Here is a 22,166-nt window from a genome sequence, read left to right on the forward strand (position 1 = left end):
TCATTGTGGTTTTGATTTTCATTTCCCTGATGATTAGTGATGTTGGGCATCTTTTCGTGTGCCTGTTGGCCATCTGTGTCTTCTTGGGAAAAATGTCTATTCAGATTCTTTGCCCACTTTTTGATCAGGTTGTTTGCTTTTTTGATGTTGAGTTGTATGAGTTCTGTGTAAATTTTGGATATTAACCTCTTATTGGATATATTATTTGCCAATATCTTCTCCCATTCATTAGGTGGTCTATTAGTTTTGTTGATAGTTTCCTTCACTATGCAAATGATTTTTAGTGTGAGGTAGTCCTATTTGTTTATTTTTGCTTTTTTAACTTGTCTGAGGAGACATATCCAAAAAATTATTACTAAAACCTATGCCATAGAGCTTATAGTATATGTTTTCTTCTAGAAGTTTTATGGTTTCAGGTCTTATATTTAAGTCTAATCCATTTTCAATGTTTTTGTGTGCATAATGTGAGAGAGTAGTCCATTTTCATTTGTTTGCTTGTAGGTTTCCATTTTTCCAACACTGTTTATTGAAGAGGCTGTCTTTTACCCATTGTATAGTCATACCCCTTTCTTGTAGATTAATTGCCCATATAAGTGTGGGTTCTTTTCTTGGCTTGCTATTCTTTTGCATTGGTCTATGTGTCTGTTTTTGTGCCAGTACTATACTCTTTTGATTACTGTAGCTTTGTAGTATAGTTTCAAATCAAGGTGTTTGATACCTCCAGCTTTGTTCTTATTTCTCAGGACTGTTTTATTTAGTCAGGGTCTTTTGTGTTTCCATACAAATTTTAGAATTATTTGTTCTAGTTCTGTGAAGAATGCTGTTTGTGTTTTTACAGGGATTGCAATGAATCTGTAGATTGCCTTGGTTAGTATGGTCATTTTAACAATATTAATTTTTCCAATCCATGAACATGGTATCTCTTTCCATCTGTCTGTATCATCTTCAGTTTCTTTCATTGATGTCTTATAGTTTTCTGAGTACAGGTTTTTTACCTCTTCAGTAGATTTATTCCTAGGCATTTTATTTCTCTTGATGTGACTGTGAATGGAATTGTTTTCTTAATTCATCTTTCTGGCAGTTTGTTGTTAGTGTATAGAAGCACAACAGATTTCTGTATATTAATTTTGTATCCTGCAACTACCAAATTTATTGATGAATTCCAGTAGTTTTTAGTGGCATCTTTAGGATTTTCTATGTATAGTATTACATCATCTGCCAGCAGTGACAGTTTTACTTCTTCCTTTCCAATTTGTATTCCTTTTTTTCCCTTTTCTTGTATGATTGCTGTTGCTAGGACTTCCAACACTATGCTGAATAATGGTGATGAGAGTGGGCATCCTTGTCTTGTTCCTTGCATAGCATAATTATTGACAGTTTTGTTTCATTGAAATATGAGGAAGAATTATACCTTCAAAATTTAGCATTTTGTTTGGCACCTGATTTAATAGTTTCAGTAGAAAGACTAACTTGTGACAGAAAAGAGTGTTGACTGAGTATCTCATGTCTAAAGGAGGTTATTTCAAAGGAGAGTTGAAAGAGCCTGGAAGAGTGGGATGATGAAAATAGGAATGTTCTATTATTGCCTATAATCATCCCCGACCTGTCAGACTTGTTTCTTTGTTAACTGCTATGTTTCTGAGAATTCTGACACTTATGCATTTCTTTAATATGATTTTCTTTGCTTTTGAATTGAGTATACCTTATGTAAACAAGCATTAATTAAGTTGCAACCAAGTTAAATTCAGTCGTCTGTGTATATATTTTGGCGTAAATTTAAAATTTCATTAAGGGAGTTCTCACTTTAGGTTAGAAGAGTTAAGGATATATGGAGACCTCTAGAAGTGGGGAAAAGAAACAGATATATCAATGCATGTCAATACTTCTAATAAGAGAAGTTGTAATAAGTTCCACAATAGTAAGAACACAACATAATTAGATTTATCTGGAGTTGTAAGGAAAACTTAAGAGGACCTCCAGCCTGAACAGAAATTTTAATATGAATGGAAGTTCTTTAGGTGAATGAGGGTAGGAAGGTCATTTGAAGCATAGAACCGTGCTGGATACTATCTTGAAGTTAACATGTTGTTAATAAAGATTAAATATCAATTTAAGGCTTAGCTATAAGTTGTTTTAGGTTAAATTTTTTTTTGTTTTCCTACTCATTGACACATTTGAAGTAGAAAACTAAAAGTGGATTCTATTAAAGGCAATTATCTTGCAAAAAGACTAATTTTTTTCCAGTCTGATAAAGGAGAGAAAAGAGAAAAAATATATATAAAGAAGATATATGAATTGGAAATAACTTGAAATAGAGGAATTTAGAAATGTAGAAGAGAAAAGGAAAATATCAAGCAACTGTACAATTTTAGGCTGGTTATAAGGACTTACTCTTTTCCTTGTGCAAAGTAAAATTCATGTTAGATCTAAAAAATCACAGCAGAATCACATAAGAGTAAGTGAAGCAAGGTTATGAATAATGAGACAACTCACCTCCTTTTTGAGTAAGTCACCTAGGACTTCTGGGTGAACTTTGATCTACTTTTAAAAGAAGTGGTGAGAAAAAGATGGGTTGGCAAAAATTGTAACCTTTCATAAAGTCCAACTTGAGACAGACATAGCAACTAACATGTAAAACTGAGATTAGAAATAAGTTTCTCATCTATCATTTCTTGAGACACTTATTATAATTCTTCAAGTAGACAGGATCTGACACCATTATCCCCATTCTAAGGCATTTTCTCAGAAATGCTGAATGACTTACTTATGATCTAAGAGTAAGTTAGTGGCTAATGCATAAGGAAATCTTACCTTGACTCCAAATGGAGTAGTTTCTGCATCAAAACATATTGTCTTAAAGACAGGCATGAGCTTATTTCAGACACTAGACTGAAAGGTTTTGCTTCTGAGAAGCAAACTTGAAGAGGAAATTTGAAAACACAACACTACCATTCATTATTATTTCTTTCTTGCTGTATTAATTCATAATTAAGGTGAGAAAATAATAATAATTAGTAGTATGTATTAAATGCTCAATATATGTCAGGCATGTTGGTAAGCATTTAATGGGCATTACTTCATTTAATTTTCTCAATATTTCCATAAGTAAAAAAAAAAAAAAAATGATGTACCATGTCATCTTTAAAAGGTAATGACAATAACAGGAACATGAAATTCTGAATTCCAAAGAATTCTTCTTAATGAAAGTCCAAGCTGAAAGAAACATAATTCTTCAAGTTCTTAAATAAGCTTTTGCTGGTTACCTAGGTAACTATCTCTCTGCCAAAGTTTATAACTTCAGGAGAAAAGAAATCATGCCTGCCTTTAAAAAAAATTTAGGGTTCTAAGGTACAGAGTAGAAATGTATAATTTTCAGTGTTTGTTAGGAAGAGAAAGAAAAGTAAGAAAAGGGGGAAAGAAGAGAGAATGAAGAAAGAAAAAATGAAGGAATGGAGGGATAGAGACAGGGAGAGATAAAAGAAGGAAATAAAAGAAATGTGTAACCTTCTCCTCATAATTCCTCACCAAAAAATACAACAGTTTTACTTGTTAAGAACGCAACTGGGGTTTCTTTTGAAGTGACCTTAGAATACATTATCTGTTTTCTGGAACAGTTTATATATATATATATATATATATATATATATATATATTTATTTATTTATTTATTTATTTTTGGCTGAGTTGGGTCTTTGTTGCTGCACATGGGCTTTCTCTAGTTGAGGCAAGTGCGGGCTACTCTTCGTTGCGGTGCGTGGGCTTCTCATTGCGGTGGCTTCTCTTGTTGCGGAGCATGGGCTCTATGCGTGCAGGCTTCAGTAGTTGTGGCTCGTGGGCTCTAGAGTGCAGGCTCAGTAGTTGTGGCTCACGGGCCTAGTCGCTCCGCGGCATGTGGGATCTTCATGGACCAGGGCTTGAACCTGTGTCCACTGCATTAGCAGGCGAATTCTTAACCACTGTGCCACCAGGGAAGCCCTGGAATAGTTTTATACTTGGAGTATGAGCTGCAAAAGTAAGATTAGCTTTCTGTTTTACCAAAAAAAGTGACTTGTCTACTACAGTGATATTTAGAATTTGGACCTGATATGAGAAATGCAAACCAGGATTAGAGAAAATCTTTGGTTTGGGCCACATGAAATTACTTATGTTCCACTATATTTGTCTAATATAAATGTCAATCTCCTATGGTTCTGACTAATATAGGTAAGACTCATAAAGATCAATAAACTTTGGTGGTGAAGACTACAAGCAATTGAAATAGTTTTTCTCAACCCAATCATGAAATATGCACCTTAGGAAAAAAAAAAAAAAAAGGAAATATGCACCTTAGGTTTCCCTTGACTCTTGGTAGTGTCTCAACATGGACTCTCAGTTAATGGCCTCAGTCACTCTGAAGTCATTAATCTAATGTTTCAAAATTTACATCACAGTTTAGTTATTTGAGATAAGACATACTGTTTGTATGGGTAGCTATGCTCTGGTTTTGATGCTGGTACATTCACAAATCTATCAAGAGCAAATTTTAGAAAAATACCCATTTTATAGAATGGAGAATTTCTTTCGAACAGTGAACTTCATTATAAGTTAAAAAAATAGAGATGGTCTCACACATGTAAATTACCTATAAGTCAGCAATTACATACACTTAAATAATTTTCAAACATATTTAAAAATGAAAGTGACAAGATTTTAAGAAGAAATACCTATTGTAAATCCCTTAAATAAATGGAAAACAAAAAAATAATGTGAATGCTAAAAATACTACAGAAGTATTATAAAAAATTTTAAAAAGGTGAAATATAAGAATAAGTTAATATGTTAATTTTTATTTCAGTTTCATTGAGGTATAAATGACATATAAAATTTTAAGATATTTAAAGTGTACAACGTGACGATTTGATGCCTGTATATATTGTGAAAGGATTCCTCCGATCTAGTTACTTAACAGATATTCCAACTCACACATTTATCTTTTTGTTGTTGTTGTTGTTGTTGTTAAGAACATTTAATCTCTGTTCTCTTAGCAATTTTCAATTACACAGTACAGTGTGATAAACTCTAGTCACCATGTTTACATTAGATACTCAGACTTTTTCTTCTTATAGCTGAAAGTGTGTATCCATTAATAAGCCACTCCCTAATTCCTTCATCCTCTAGCCCACATCTGACTCTGTTTCTATGACTTTGACCTTTCTTTTCTTTCTTTCTTTTTTTTTTTTTTTTGTTTTAGATTCCACATATAAATGATACCATGCATTATTTGTCTCTCCTTGTCTGGCTTATTTCACTTACCATAGTATTCTCAAGGTCCATCCACGTTGTTAAAAATGGCAAGATTTCCTTCTTTCTTATAGCTGAACAGTATTTCATCATATGTATATATGACACATCTTCGTTATCCATTCATTCCTTCAGAGAAACTTAGGTTGTTTTCATTATTTGGCTATTGTGAATAATGCTGCAATGAACTTGGGAATGAAGATATATCTTCAATATCCTATCTTTATTTCCTTAGGATATATATGCATAGGGGTTGCTGGAATATATGATAGCTTTTTTTCCTTTTCTCCACATCCTTGCCAGCACTTGTTATCACTTGTCTGCATGATAACCACTCTAAAAGGTGAGGTGATATCTCATTTTGGTTTTGATTTATGCTCCCCTGATGATTAGTGACATTGAACACTTTTTTATGTAACTGTTGATAATTTTTTAGTCTACTTAGGAAAACTGTTCATTCAGTTTCTATGCCCCTTTTAAACTGGATTCTCTATTTTTTTTTTTAACATCGTTATTGGAGAATAATTGCTTTACATTGTTGTGTTAGTTTCTGCTGTATAAAAAAGTGAATCGGCTATATGTGTACTTATATCCCCATATCATCTCCCTCTTGCCTCTCCCTCCCATCCTCCCTATCCTGCCCCTCTAGGTGGTCACAAAGCACTGAGCTGATATCCTTGTGCTATGTGGCTGCTGCCGACTAGCTATCTATTTTACATTTGGTAGTATATATATATGTTATTGCCACACTCTCACTTCGTCCCAGCTTACCCTTCCCCCTCCCTGTGTCCTCAAGTCCATTCTCTACGTCTGCGTCTTTATTCCTGTCCTGCCCCTAGGTTCTTCAGAACCTTTTTTTTTTTTTTTAGATTCCCTATATATGTGTTAGCATACAGTATTTGTTTTTTCTCTTTCTAACTTACTTCACTCTGTAAGGCAGATACTAGGTCCAACCACCTCACTACAAATAACTCAATTTCATTTCTTTTTATGGCTGAGTAATATTACATTGTATATATGTGCCACATCTTCTTTATCCATTCATCTGTCGATGGACACTTAGGTTGCTTCCACATCCTGGCTATTGTAAATAGTGCTGCAATAAACATTGTGGTACATGACTCTTTCTGAGTTTTGGTTTTCTCAGAGTATATGACCAGTAGTGTGATGGCTGGGTCATATGGTAGATCTATATTTAACTTTTTAAACCTCCACACTGTTCTCCATAGTGGCTGTATCAATGTACATTCCTACCAACAGAGTAGGAGTGTTCCCTTTTCTCCAAACCATCTCCAGCATTTATTGTTTGTAGATTTTTTGATGATGGCCATTCTGAACAGTGTAAGGTGATACCTCATTGTAGTTTTGATTTGCATTTCTCTAATGATTAGTGATGTTGAGCATCCTTTCATGTGTTTGTTGTCAATCTGTATGTCTTCTTTGGAGAAATGCCTATTTAAGTCTTCTGCCTATTTTTGGATTGGGTTGTTTGTTTTTTGATATACAGCTGCATGAGCTGCTTGTATATTTTGGAGATTAATCCTTTGTCAGTTGCTTCATTTGCAAATATTTTCTCCCATACTGAGGGTTGTCTTTTCATCTTGTTTATGGTTTCCTTTGTTGTGCAAAAGCTTTTAAGTTTCAGTCGGGCCCATTTGTTTATTTTTCTTTTCATTTCCATTTCTCTAGGAGGTGGGTCAAAAAGGATCTTGCTGTGATTTATGTCATAGAGAGTTCTGCCTATGTTTTCCACTAAGAGTTTTATAGTGTCTGGTCTTACATTTAGGTCTTTAATCCACTTTGAGTTTATTTTTGTGTATGGTGTTAGGGACTGTTCTAATTTCATTCTTTTACATGTAGCTGTCCAGTTTTCCCAGCACCACTTATTGAAGAGGCTGTCTTTTCTCCATTAAATATTCTTGCCACTATTATCAAAAATAAGGTGACCATAGGTGCATGGGTTTATCTCTGGGCTTTCTATCCTGTTTCATTGATCTATATTTCTGTTTTTATGCCAGTACCATACTGTCTTGATTACTGTAGCTTTGTAGTATAGTCTGAAGTCAGGGAGCCTGAATCCTCCAGCTCCATTTTTCTTTCTCAAGATTGCTTCGGCTATTCAGGGTCTTTTGTGTTTCCATACAAATTGTGAAATTTTTTGTTCTAGTTCTGTGAAAAATGCCACTGGTAGTTTGATAGGGATTTCACTGAATCTATAGATTGCTTAGGGTAGTATAGTCATTTTCACAATGTGATTCTTTCAATCCAAGAACCTGGTATATCTCTCCATCTGTTTGTATCATCTTTAATTTCTTTCACCAGTGTCTTATAGTTTTCTACATACAGGGTTTTGTCTCCTTAGGTAGGTTTATTCCTAGGGATTTTATTCTTTTTGTTGCAGTGATAAATGGGAGTGTTTCCTTAATTTCTCTTTCAGATTTTTCATCATTAGTGTATAGGAATGCAAGAGATTTCTGTGCATTAATTTTGTATCCTGCTACTTTACCCAATTCATTGATTAGCTCTAGGAGTTTTCTGGTAGCATCTTTAGGATTCTCTATGTAGGGTATCATGTCACCTACAAACAGTGACAGCTTTACTTCTTCTTTTCCTATTTGGATTCCTTTTATTTCTTTTTCTTCTCTAATTGCTGTGGCTAAAACTTCCAAAACTATGTTGAATAATAATCGTGAGAGTAGACAACTTTGTCTTTTTCCTGATCTTAGTGGAAATGGTTTTAGTTTTTCACAATTGAGGATGATGTTGGCTATGGGTTTGTCATTTATGACCTTTATTATGTTGAGGTAAGTTCCCTCTATGCCTACTTTCTGGAGGGTTTTTATCATTGATGGGTGTTGAATTTTGTCAAAAGCTTTTTCTGCATCTATTGAGATGATCATATGGTTTTTCTCCTTCAATTTGTTAATATGGTGTATCACGTTGATTGATTTGTGTATATTGAAGAATCCTTGCATTCCTGGGATAAACCCCACTTGATCATGGTGTACAATCCTTTTAATGTGCTGTTGGATTCTGTTTGCTAGTATTTTGTACAGGATTTTTGCATCTATATTCATCAGTAATATTGACCTGTAGTTTTCTTTCTTTGTGACATCTTTGTCCGGTTTTGGTATCAGGGTGATGGTGACCTCGTAGAATGAATTTGGGAGTGTTCCTCCCTCTGCTATATTTTGGAAGAGTTTGAGAAGGATGGGTGTTATCTCTTCTCTAAATGTTTGATAGAAATCACCTGTTAAGCCATTTGTTCCTGAGCTTTTGTTTGTTAAACGATTTTTATTCACAGTTTCAATTTCAGTGCTTGTGATTGGTGTGTTTATATTTTCTATTTATTCCTGATTCAGTATTGGAAGGTTATACCTTTCTAAGAATTTGTCCATTTCTTCCAGGTTGTCCATTTTATTGGCATATAGTTGCTTTTAGTAATCTCTTGTGATCTTTTGTATTTCTGCAGTGTCAGTTATTACTTCTCCTTTTTCATTTCTAATTCTGTTGATTTGAGTCTTCTCTTTTTTTTTCTTGAAGAGTCTGTCTAATGGTTTATCAATTTTTTTTATCTTCTTAAAGAACCAGCTTTTAGATTTATTTATCTTTGCTACCATTTCATTCATTTCTTTTTCATTTATTTCTGATCTGATCTTTATGATTTCTTTATGTCTGCTAACTTTGGGCGTTTTTTGTTCTCCTTTTTCTAATTGCTTTAGGTGTAAGTTTAGGTTGTTTATTTGACATTTTCTTGTTCTTGAGGTGGGATTGTATTGCTATAAACTTCCCTCTTAGTCCTGCTTTTGCTGCATCCCATAGGTTTTGGGTCTTCGTGTTTTCATTGTCATTTGTTTCTAGGTATTTTTTGATTTCCTCTTTGATTTCTTCAGTGATTTCTTGGTTATTTAGTAGTGTATTGTTTAGCCTCCGTTTGTTTGTATTTTTTACAGTATTTTTTCCTGTAATTGTATCTAGTCTCATAGCATTGTGGTTGGAAAACGATACTGGTCTGGTGGGTTTTTACCTTACTCCTTCATCTGCTGCGTATTTCTTTGTCTTCTCATTTTGCTTAACTTACTGTGTTTGTGGTCTCCTTTTTCACTGGCTGCAAGTTCCTAGTTCCCATTGTTTTTGATATCTACCCCCAGTGGGTAAGGTTGGTTCAGTGGGTTGTGTAGGCTTCCTGGTGGAGGTGACTGGTGCCTGTGTTCTGGTGGATGAGGCTGGATCTTGTCTTTCTTATGGGCAGGACCGCATCCAGTGGTGTGTTTTCAGGTGTCTGTGAACTTATTACGATTTTAGGCAGCCTGTCTGCTAATGGGTGGGGTTGTGTTCCTGTCTTGCTACTTGTTTGGCATGGGGTATTCAGCACTGGAGCTTACTGGTCATTGCATGGAGCTGGGTCTTAGTGTTGAGATGGAGATTTCTTGGAGAGTTCTAGCCAATTGATATTATATGGGGCTGGAAGGTCTTGTGGTCCAATGTCTTGAACTCAGCTCTCCCACCTCAGAGGCTCAGGCCTGACAGCCGGCTGGAGCACCAAGACCCTGTCAGCCACACGGCTCAGAAGAAAAGGGAAAAAAAAGGGAGAAAAAGAAAAAAAGTAAGTAAAGTTATTGAAATAAATTTTTTTCTCAAATTATGGAAATAAAAAAATGTTTTTAAGTAATAGAAAAAAGAAAAGAAGAGAGCAGCCAAACCAATAAACAAATCCACCAGTGACAATAAGTACTAAAAACTAAACTAAGATAAGCATAAAAATCAGAAACTGGTCAGTCGCATACAGCAAATCCCCAGTCTACAGTTGCTCCCAAAGTCTACCACCTCAGTTTTGGGGTGATTGGTTGTCTATTCAGGTATTCCACAGATGCAGGGTACATGAAGTTGATTGTGCAGATTTAATCCACTGCTCCTGAGGCTGCTGGGAGAAATTTCCCTTTCTCTTCTTTGTTTGCACAGCTCCTGAGGTTCAGCTTTGGATTTGGCCCTGCCTCTGCATGTAGGTCACCCTCTGACATCTGTTCTTCACCCAGACAGGAGGAGGTTAAAGGAGGGGGTTAAAGGATTAGGGGGATCTGGCTCATTCTGGCCGGAGGGAGGGAGGGGTATGGAATGCGGGGCGAGCCTGCGGTGGCAGTGGCCAGCATGACGTTGCAACAGCCTGAGGCATGCTGTGTGTTCTTCTGAGGAAGTTGTCCCTGGATCACGGGACCCTGGCAGTGGTGGACTGCAGAGACTACCTGGAGGGGATGTTTGGATAGTAACCTGTGCTTGCACCCATGATTCTTGGTGGCTGCAGCAGCAGCATTAGCATTTCATTCCCATCTCTGTTCTGCAGTGATAGCTGTGGCTCACGCACATCTCTGGAGCTTGTTTAGGCGGTTGTCTGAATCTCCTCTCTTTGTGCACCCCAAAACAATGGTCTCTTGACTTTTAGGCAGTTCCAGACTTTTCCCTGGACTCCCACCGTTTAGCTGTGGCACACTAGCCCCCTTCAGGCTGTGTTCACACAGCCAACTCCAGTCCTCTCCCTGGGATCTGACCTCTAAATCCTAGCCTCAGCTCCCAGCCCCTACCCGCCCCGGTGTGTGAGCAGACAAGGCTTTCAGGCTGGTGAGTGCTAGTCAGCACCAATCCTCTGTATGGGAATCTCTCTGCTTTGCCCTCTGCACCTGTTGCTGTGCTCTCCTCTGTGGCTCTGACGCTTCCCCCCACCTACCCCTGTCTCTGCCAGTGAAGGGGTTTCCTAGTGTGTGGAAACTTCCTCCTTCAAGCTCCCTCCCTGAGGTGCAGGTCCCCTCCCTATTCTTTTGTCTCTGTTTTTTCTTTTTTTCTTTCACCCTACCCAGGTATGTGGGGAGTTTCTTGCCTTTTGGGTAGTCTGAGGTCTTCTGCCAGCATTCAGTAGGTGCTCTGTAGCAGCGTTCCACATGTAGATGTATTTTTGATGTATTTGTGGGGAGGAAGGTGATCTCTACGTCTTACTCCGCCATCTTGATGGTCCTCCTCTGGATTCTCTATTTTTGTTTTTTGTTTGTTTATTTGGTTTTGCTGTTGATTTGTATGAGTTCCTTGTATATTTTGGACATTAACTCCTTATCAGACAAATGATTTGCAAATATTTTCTCCCATTCCATATGATGCTTTTTCATTTTGTTGATTATTTCCTTTGCTGTGCAGAAGCTTTTTAGTTTGGTATAATTCCATTTATTTATTTTTGCTTCTGTTATCTTCGCTTTTGGTGTCAAATCCAAAAAATAATTGCCAAGATCAGTGCCAAGGGGCTTACCCCATGTGTTTTTTTCTAGTAGCTTTGTGGTTTCAGGTCTTATATTGATGTATTCAATCCACTTTGAGTTGATTTTTGTGTATGGTGTGAGACAGGGGTATAGTTTCATTCTTTTACATGTGGTTGTCCACTTTTCCCAATACCATTTATTAAAGAAATTGTCTTTTCCCCATATACATATTCTTGGCTCCTTTGTCATAAATTAATTGACCATATGTACATGGGTTTATTTTTGAGCTATCTATTCTGTTCCATGGATCTGTGTGTCTGTGTTTATGCCAGTACTATACTGTGTTGATTACTATAGCTTTGTAATATAGTGTGAAATCAGTAAGTGGGAGGCCTCCAATTTCATTCTTCCTTTTCAAGATTGCTTTGGCTATTCAGGGTTTTTGTGGTTCTATACAAATTTTAAGATGGTTTTTCTATTTCTGTGAAAAATGCCACTGGAATTTTGATAGGGATTACACTGAATTTTTAGATCCCTTTGAGCAATATGGACATTTTAACTATATCAATTTTTCCAATGCATCAGCACAGAATATCTTTCCTTATTTTGTATCTTCTTCAGTTTCTTCCATCAGTATTTTATAGTTTTCAGTATACAGGTCATTTACCACCTTGGTTAAATTTATTCCTATGTACTTTATTATTTTTGATGCAATTTAAGCAAATTATTTTTTAAATTTCTCTTTTGATAGTTTGTTACTAGTGTATAGAAATACAAATGATGTTTGCATTTTGATTTTGTATCCTTCAAATTTACTGAATTTGTTCATTAGTTCTAATTTTCTTTTTTGAGTCTTTAGGTTTTTCTATGTATAATATCATGTCATCTGCAAATAGAGATGTTTTTACTTCTTCCTTTTTGATTTAGATACGTTTTATTTCTTTTTTCTTTGCCTAATGACTCAGGCTAGAACTTCCAGTACTATGTTGAATAAATGTGGTAAGAATGGGCATCCTTGTCTTATTCCTTATCTTAGAGGGAAAGGTTTCATCTTTTCATTGTTTAGTATAATGTTAGCTGTGGGTGTGTCATGTATGACTTTCATTATGTTGATATACATTCCCTCTATGCCCAGTTTGTTGAGAGTGTTTATCATAAAGAGATGTGGTGTATCACATTGATTGATTTTCAGATGTTGAACAACATTAACAAAATAAAGAATAAAAATCATATAAGCAAAAAAAAAAAAAAATCATATAAGCATCTGAATAAATGAAGAAAAAAGCATTTGACAAATTCAACAACAATTTATGATAAATACTTGTGTTCCATGTGTTAATGAGAAAAAAGTGTATTCTGCTGCTGTTGGATGAAATGTTCTGTAAATATCTGTAAGTCCATCAGGTCTTACATACAGTTTAAATTCAATTCTTCCTTATTATTTTCTGTCTGAATGATGTGTTAAATGTTTTAAGCTTTTGAAATCCATGAAAATTTAGCTTGTGATATGCTTTTGTGTTTATTAGCAAATATAAATTACAAAGGAAAAATTAAATCTGATAACGTAACAACTCTAAATATATTTAATTAGAAGTATTATAAATACATGTTGATATTGGTAAATATCATAGTAATTTTCCATATAACTAAATAAAGCAATTACATAAGATATTTAATAAGAAAATTGGATTTAGTTCAAACAATGGAAACTTGAAAGAAAAATTATTTGTAACCATAATAGCAGATGTATTTTCTTAACAGGTGACCTTAAAGGATTGCTATTTAGTGTCATTCAAGATCTACTAAGCATCAATTTTGCATGACTACGGCAAAAGGATATCTTTACAGAACCAGTTCCTTTTTGAAGTTTATAATCTGGGCCCTGTTTTCAGACAGAAGGTACAGTTCATCTTTTATTAATATACCTTTGAAACGAAAAGAATGTTGAAGGGAAAAGAAAAATAAAGCCTGTGTGTGCCATTTATGGAACTCCTTAACAACAGCTCAATATGTTAAAGATCAAATATTTTGTTTACTCTAAATAAGTGCTTTATTTTAAATTGAAAAAACCTTAATTGTGTTAGTAAACACAAACACTCTACAAATATTCTAGTAATAATATTAAAGTGAAAATAGTAAAAAAATTTGTCTTTATTAAAATTTTTAGTTTGATATGAGCATGGCAAGTACATAGAGATTGTGTTAAATTGCTGAAAGCTATAAGAGAAACAGTATTCTCATATTGCCTCTTGTTTCGTATCTTCCTCAACCAACATATAATCTGCTAGTGGATGGATTTCATGGCTTTTTTTGACAGCTTGAGTTTGAAGGCAGTGCTTAGGTTATATAGGCAGGAAGTCTTGCACAGAAAGAGGTTGAATCATCCCCACATTAATAGGAGATCTCCCAGATGAAAGTGACTTGTATGCTATTTTCTCAGCAACTCTGCATTCCTGTATACTCAAACAACAACCAAAATCATTAAATATTAATTAGATCTATTTTGAATAAAAATGATCATTGTATAATTAATAATAGTCATATAAAATGAATACATTAAAATGTTTTAGAATACAGTATTAGAAACATGTTTAATATTCACAACTAAGTGGGCATGAACAATTCAATTTATTTAAATTATTTCACTTTATTAATTCAATTTAATTCAATTTATTAATTCAATTTAATTCAATTTATTAATTCAATTATTTCAATTTAATCTACTTTGTGCTACTTAACTACAATACATATGATGTATTTTTATATAATCAGCCAAGGAGGTCAATCCATTTGGGATATAGAATTATTTATCTTTGTTTTCTAATTATTTATAAAATACCAACAGTATCATACCCAATTTCAAGGCTGTGATAGATCTATCGTTTAATTTGTCAGGTTAATTCAAGTTAATTGATTCAAAATATTGGAAAGTATTTTCCTAAGCCTATTCTATGATTTCAGTTTCTTCAGGCTTGAAAATTAGAGTAAAGAAGGAAAGTGACTAAATCTGAATTTGAGAACAGTTCTGTGGGCGAGTGTTAAGAGTCAAGAGTTTGACATGCAATTTTACTTACTACTAGTCACACTCCTGTTCTGGGATATCACTACAGAAAATTTTACATTTCAAGTGCCTTTCATTCATTCCATTAAGTCATACCAGTTTTTCATTTTTATTGAAGGTCCTAACTACACCAGGTATCTTTACATTAATTTTTTGGAGAAAAATAACCATGAATTTTCATTTTCTCAAAGTCTCGGAAATAAGGGGAGAGAAAAGATAAGGAAGTAGATTGAAAGTCTCTGATAGTGAAACCCCAAGCCATGGAAAAAGAGTGAGTTCCGCATGAATTAGTCCATTGCTATAGTCTAATATTGAACAGATTTTTCAGCCAAATTTTGCCATCATATTTCTGCTTGTTACAACAAGAATGATCTGAGAATAGGTTACATATACAAAATAAAATAAAAATAACAATTTGTACAAAAGATGCACACACATTTGGAAGGTATTATTTCCTGTATACAAAGCATTTTGTTTTCAACTCTTAATCACTGGAGCATCTTAACAAATCAAACTCTATATTAACTTGCTGCTTCTCTAATATCTGTGAATACCAGAGATAAATTATATGCAGACACCTTAATTGAATTTTGCAATGTTAGAAACTATTTATGGTGCTTGTGACATTTTTAAAGAAAGACAACTGAACACAGCATATCAGCTGTGGGTAAGAGGATTTTGAATCTAATTCTCACTTCCTGTGGCATGATGGATATGCAATTTAAATTTATGGTAGACATATCAGCAGATGGAAATAGAATGGAGTAAATGCCTTTGCCACCTGTGAACTGGTGCATTTTATCAATTACCAGCTGAATTGTGTTAAATTCAAGTAGTTCAACAGAACTCTAATTAATTTTTGAGAAGAGGATTTTGGCAACCTATTAATAAATCTAGGTTTCACGTTGAGGATGGGGAACGTATTTTACTGTACAGAGAACCTATGGACACGGGTTTGGCAGAGCATAGCTCACTCTTGTTATGTCACTCATGCTATTATTCTGCCTGGCTAATTGAAAAGCATATTGGTAGAATAGGAAGCAGTTGAAACAGATGAGACAGACTGAGCACTCCAAAAAGACATAAGTGAATTAGAATTGATGAATCTGCTGAGAGTGAATTCACAGTGTCACTTTAAATAAAGCCCCATTTCATTCATGTACTTGTACCTAATCTGTCACTACAGCTACTAGAAACATTCAGGGAAGGCACTGACAGTTTCATCTTGACACAATCAGCTAAATTCCTGCCATAATAAGCAGTAACATATATTAAAGGGGTCCTGAGTTCAGCCTCTGACAATGAAACATTTCACTCAATAACTTACACAATGCTATTTAATAGACTTTGGCTCAGTTCCACGAGAAAGAGCTTCATTCCATTAGAGAAGAGCCTGTGTGGCTCTGAGTTTATAGATATTCAGAATTGGCAGAATTCTTATCACTTAATGAAAAAACTCTAATTCCTAGTATCAATGCATATAAATAAAGAGTATGACAGCTGATGAAAATAGAGTGGGATGCTCTCTCATTTTAAAAAATGAGAAATTTAATTTTTCATCCTTAATGTTCTTGAAAATTGCATAAAAATTTGAAAGAAAAAAATCCTTTTCACATACTTTATCTTTTATTTATTTTTTAAAAATAATCCTCAACCTTTAAGTTGTGCATTTTTTCTTTTTTTTTTAATTAATTTATTATTTATTTATTTATTTGTCTGCATCGGGTCTTAGTTGTGGCATGCAGGATCTTTTGTTGCAGTGCATGGGCTCTTTGTTGTGGCATGCAGCCTTCTCTCTAATTGTGGCATGGGCTCCAGAGCACATGAGCTCAGTAGTTGTGGCACACAGGCTCTCTAGTTGTGGTGTGCACACTCTGGAGCATGCAGGGTCTAGAGTACATGGGCTCAGTAGTTGCAGTGTGCAGGCTTAGTTGCCCTGCCACATGTGGGATCTTAGTTCCCTGACCAGGGATCAAACCTGTGTTCCCTGCATTGGAAGGCGGATTCTTAACTACTGGATGATCAGGGAAGTCCCCTTTTCACATACTTTAGTTGCTACATATGTTCTGTTTATGTTAACAGCACTGCTAATTGTTATAATGTTTACAGTGTGGTATCCAGAATTCACAACTTAAAATAATGGGGAAGTTCCATGAAGATAGTTTTGACTGAATATTAGAACTTTCTAACAATTGGAGTGTCCACAATAGTCTTTCAAGGGTAGTGTGTTCAAATCAATGGGAAAGTACAATTCCTAATTGTCAGGAAGGAAGACGGAAGAGATCCCTCCAAAATTGTTATTCAATAATAAAATCTTAATTCATTCTAAGATGTTTGTTATAAAGATCAGTAGTTTGCTACTTGTAAAAATTAGTTTTTTAATTTTAACTATATTTGTAGGTTTTTGTCTTTTGGAAGACACTATTTTCAAATATTTTATAGGAAAATTTGTTATATAAAGTATACAAAAATCCCTGGATATGTGAACCAAAACAGGATGACAAATAATTTATCAGTTTGTATAAAATATTTTATAATTTGAAGTTGTATGAATTTCTTAGTTAGCATTTACCTCTGTCTGCCAGCTGTAGAGGTGGGAGGAGGTGGTTTAAGTTGGCTACCAAGGTATTATCTTCAATATCATTTTGTTCAGAGAAGATATGTTGGTGAATTAATATTTCTCAAGTTGGAGTTCCTAAGAATATGAAGAAAACTAAGTTTGCCCAAAGCAAAGAGGGGAAAAAACAGTACTAAGTTTCAGTGTGATAATATGAAGGAGTGCCTAGGTTTTATATTACATAGACTTTTGCTAGCATTCACAAACTGTAAACATTCAAACACTTCATGTAATGTGAATGTATGCAAAATACATCATACATGATACTTGACCAGTAAATAGTAATGTTTATTGAATATTTCTATTGTGAAAAGAATTCACAGAGACAGAGGAAATAGTGGCATTTAGGCATTTAGTGTCATGTTTTACTATACCTTTATTTAGATGCCAGGGAAGACTGAGTGTGAAAAATAAAAACCAAAATGATTTTTCTGAGGCAGTTTTCAAATATACAAGAAAGTTTCTGTTTAATCCTGCTTATATACAAGCAATGGAAACCCTTAGCTTGAATACTCAGCTACCTGAATGGCTCGAGACTATCCTACAAAATATATGAGGGGCTCTATCTCTACCAGTAGATGTCTGAAATTTAGTTACTCTTTCTGTACTAAGCTTAGTTTACTTAGTAAGTCCTAGACAGACTAATGATTAATAAGATACAGACTTTTTTTCCCTAAAATCTGTCATATTTGCTGAGTGTATTGATGTGATTTTGACAAATGGAAAGATTACAGGCTTTGGAATAAGGATGAGCCAGGATTGAATCTCTGCTGTAAATTTGCTCCCTGTAGAAACTTGGGCTTAATTGTTATGAACCTTAAGTTTCCTTCAGCTTTAAAAAAAAATTGATATCTCATTTTACAAGGGTATGAGAAGTTGAAATTAAGCAAGTCTGTCTATCTATTATCTATTTACCTACCTATCTATCATGTATCCATACACACACATACACACATATGGACTTTGGTGTCTGGAAGGTGTTTATTATGATTGCTATTGTGATAGAATGAATACCACACTATTTTACCACTGAGTAGAACAATACTGAGAGTCTGATGAGATTTTTAAAAGGAAGGAAGGAAGGGAGAGAGGGTGGGAAGGAGGAATGAAGGAGAGGAGGAAGGGTGGGAGGTAGAGAAGGTAGGGAAGTGGTAAGAAGGAAAGAAGGGAAGCAAAAGAAGGCAGGAAGAAAGAAAGAGAAAGGAAGAAAGAAAAGAAGGAAGAGAGGAAGGAAAGAAAGGATAAAAGAAAAGTAAAGAAAGAGAGAGAGATGTAGGGAGGGAGGAAGGGGGGAAGAGCAGAAAGAAAAATAGATATGACCCTTTTTCAAAACGTTAATAATATTTGCATCCTGGGGCTGTTGTGGGATATAAAATAAACATAGAAAAGTGATTCATCTGTCATAAGTTATTAGAAAATGGGATAGAAAACAAATGCTCCCATTCATAATCGAAACAATGATTATATAATACTCTGATGGATTTTGTTCTGGCACATAGCATTATTTCCTCATTCTTTTCCTCTTCAGTACATTAGAGGGCCTGGGGGCCTAATAACTGCACTTCTCAGAAGACCTGCCAGCAAGACTCAGGATTAGGTGCCACTCAACAGGAAACATGAGATATGGAAGTTATAAGAGAAGTAGAAGTCTTACCATGGTCCTTCCAGTTCTAGTGACCCCAAATGCTTTTCTTAGTATCTTATGTCTCAGTGCTGGAAGCTATTATCATTGCTGGCAGTTATGTATAGTTTTTGCAAGTTCTTACTGTTTGAAAGCTAGTGGTTAATTGAAGATTTAGCAGTGCTTTCTGACAGTTGTTCCTTCAGCCTTTTTAACAGTTTATAAGCACCTAATATTTAAATTCCTTTCTGCTTGAAATACCATGAGTTTTATTTTTTTACCTGGCCTTGGCAGGTAAAGAAAATGTCTAAAGGTAAACAAACAAACAAAAAGTAGACAACACACATATAACAGATATATACAAAACCCTGTCCTTTGACTTTCGACTTAGCCATGTGTGACTTTCTTTGGCCAATAGAATGAGGCAAAAGTAATAGTATATCAGCCCTGAGTTTGGACCTTCAGATACATTGTATATTTCCACAAACCCTGTTGTTCTTTTCTCAACATCATGAGAATAAGGAAAAAAAAAGACAGTGGAGTAGTGCCACCCCAGGAGAACCATCCCAGCTAAGCCTAGCTGTAATCAGCTGACCCTCAGCCACTCAAGATAAGTAAGTGATAATAAATGATTGTTATTTTAAAACATTGAATTTTGGAATGGTTTGTTGTGCAACAATGGTTAACTAATACAACTATTATTCACAAAGAAATTTATTTTCCACTCGTTCTAGATACTTATTATTCCTAAACATGCATTTCACTGCCCTTCTCCAATTCCACTGTTTTTATTATTAACCCTATCTGGCATACTCTATACCCCCAGTTTTCCCTCTTTTCATGTTCAAGATTAACTGTTTCAACAGTTCAAGATGCAACTGTTTCCACAATATGCGTCAGACTCTTTTTGCATTAAATAAGAAATATGCCACATACTGACTGACTTCATCAATTATTTGTTCATCTGCTTTTATTTTCTATACAATATTTTATAAAGCTAAGCACTTTAATTTTATACTAATCTGTACCATCCATAGAGCTTTACACATAATGCATTCTTAATAATTGGACAAAAAACATAAGGAATGATTTATATAGCTGATATTCATCAGTAAAAAGACAGATTTTTATATTAGACAGAAAAATTAATTTCATTTACAAATTAATCTTCCAGATTTAAGTTTTCCCCTTTTTTTCTATGGGATTGTGAGTAAGAGAAAGAGTTCAAATGTAAATAAGCTGGGTTGACAATCATGCCTTTACAGATGTTAAGTTTTCTCCAAATGACGATCTACCATTCTCAGGGCTAGCATGTCAAATTAAGGAAGTCTAAAATCCCTATCACTAATGTATGGTAAGTTAAGTAATTAGACTACTAGCAATAAAGATTACACTGTAAATGATTTCCAAGCAACAGTATTCTGCCTTAGAAAACTTTGAGGCAATGGTTGAGTTTCAAAAACTGGTATGTTATTTCAAGAATGATAAACTTTGCACAAAAGCATCTCTTTTCCCTTGAAAATAAACTATCTACATTTTCTTGTGTTCTAACTTAGAAACTGGTATCTCTATAAGCTTTGTAGTGATTAGTTCATATATAAAAGATATAATAAATTGTCTATAAAACTTTTCTTGTAGCTTGTAAATTGCACATAGTGGCACCAGATTCTGTGCTTTGTCAATTCTATTCTATGAGCATGATTGCAAATCTCATTGTAAAAAAAAATTATATATATATATACATATGTATATATATACATATGTATACATATATATGATTTTTCTTTAATACTATCATATTTACTTTTCAAACCTTTTTTTCTTACCTAATTTGCCTCTGACATGTTGAAGACAGGAAAAAAAGAAATAGAATACTTTCAGTAAAAAGTTTTTGATCACACATGATTTAGGTGATTTGGGGGGCCATGCTTATACTTAAGATGAAGTAGGTAGGTTTCAGGAAAATGAAGAAGCTTAAGATTTAGGATTGCTTATAGTACTTACTTTTAAATACTCATTCCTTCTCTCTGCTTTATGGAATGTTGGAAATCTCCAAGACTTAGCTTGCCCACCACCTCATAGACTTAATCAAGGACAATATATTATACTAAGTACTTCATACTACCTGTGTGCTTCTCAAATCGGTAAATTCTTGAAATAATAAAACATTTCATTATTATAAATATATATTTATTTATATTTATTTATTTATATATATATTATATTTTATATTTTATTTATATTTATATTTATATAAATATAAATTTTAATAATATTTTAAAATTCAAAATATTTGATATTAAGCTAGCATGTGGAATGGAAAGTATTAAAGGACCTCTGAGATTTATTTGGGATAAAGAAAAAGGTGAAAAATGACCTTTGTGTTTATATGTCACTACAGCAAATCATATTGTTCTAAGATTTCAGTGATGTGTAGCAGTGGAAATAACAGAGATGAGTACAATAGACTTTTCCATAGACTGACTTTTCCACGTCATTTAATCCTCTCTAGTGTCTTCAGAACAGTCCAACAGAGGTAATGATAACAGATTGTCACATTATTATCCACATGATGACCTGTTTAGGTAGAAGATTAAAAAAAACACTGTACTCCCAAAGCTATGGGTAAAAAAACAGCGATCATCAATTCATCAATTTTGTGCACACTCTCCCTCTCAACACACACACACACACACACACACACACACACACACACACACGTCATGTGCATTGGTGTAGTATGTCTTTATTGGAAAGTATGTACTATTGAGAATGCTATCACGATCTGGGAAATAAATTTTTAAAAAGTCAGTATAGGCAAGCTTGAGTGATAAAAGATATGTCCTTTACTCTTTGAAGTTCTCAGACTTTCACTCACAAACATGTAAGCATCTTTAAAAGCAATTCTAACAGCTATTATGATAATTCTAATACTATAATTCTTTTATAATTCTAATGGATTAAAAAAAGAATGCAAGAAGATAGCCGGGCCTCTAGAAATAGATAGAGGACCATTCTGTGAATTGAGAGTTGATATCCTCACTGTGTTAGCCAGAAGAAACAGTAAAGAATTCTACATGCAAAGCAACTGAGTATTTCATAAAGTAGCAAATATCTAAGAGAATACTATAAAGAAAATATTGGGCTGAGCCACGGTTGTGCTATACAGTAAAACTAGCCACATGTGGCTATTCAGCACTTGAAACGTAGCTAGTTTAAATTGAAATGTGTTGTGAAAATAAAATACAACATAAATGTCCAAGACTCAGTACGAAAAAACAAAAATAAAGTATTTTATTAATAATTTTATTTTGATTCTACAAAAAATATTTTGATTGCATGTTG

At 34.3% G+C, this 22,166-nt stretch overlaps 1 protein-coding gene across 1 annotated transcript in view; it reads left to right on the forward strand.

The window, feature by feature from the left end:
- Positions 1 to 22,166, forward strand: part of CNTN5 (contactin 5) — a 1,403,535-nt gene that overhangs the window by 343,193 nt on the left and 1,038,176 nt on the right. Inside the window, exon 2 of the mRNA XM_057553585.1 lies at positions 13,284 to 13,421. The gene's annotated coding sequence lies outside the window, so the exon portion shown is untranslated. The remainder of the gene's footprint in view (positions 1 to 13,283; positions 13,422 to 22,166) is intronic.

Source organism: Balaenoptera acutorostrata, chromosome 9 (genome assembly GCF_949987535.1).
Source record: "Balaenoptera acutorostrata chromosome 9, mBalAcu1.1, whole genome shotgun sequence".
NCBI classification, from domain to species: domain Eukaryota; kingdom Metazoa; phylum Chordata; class Mammalia; order Artiodactyla; family Balaenopteridae; genus Balaenoptera; species Balaenoptera acutorostrata.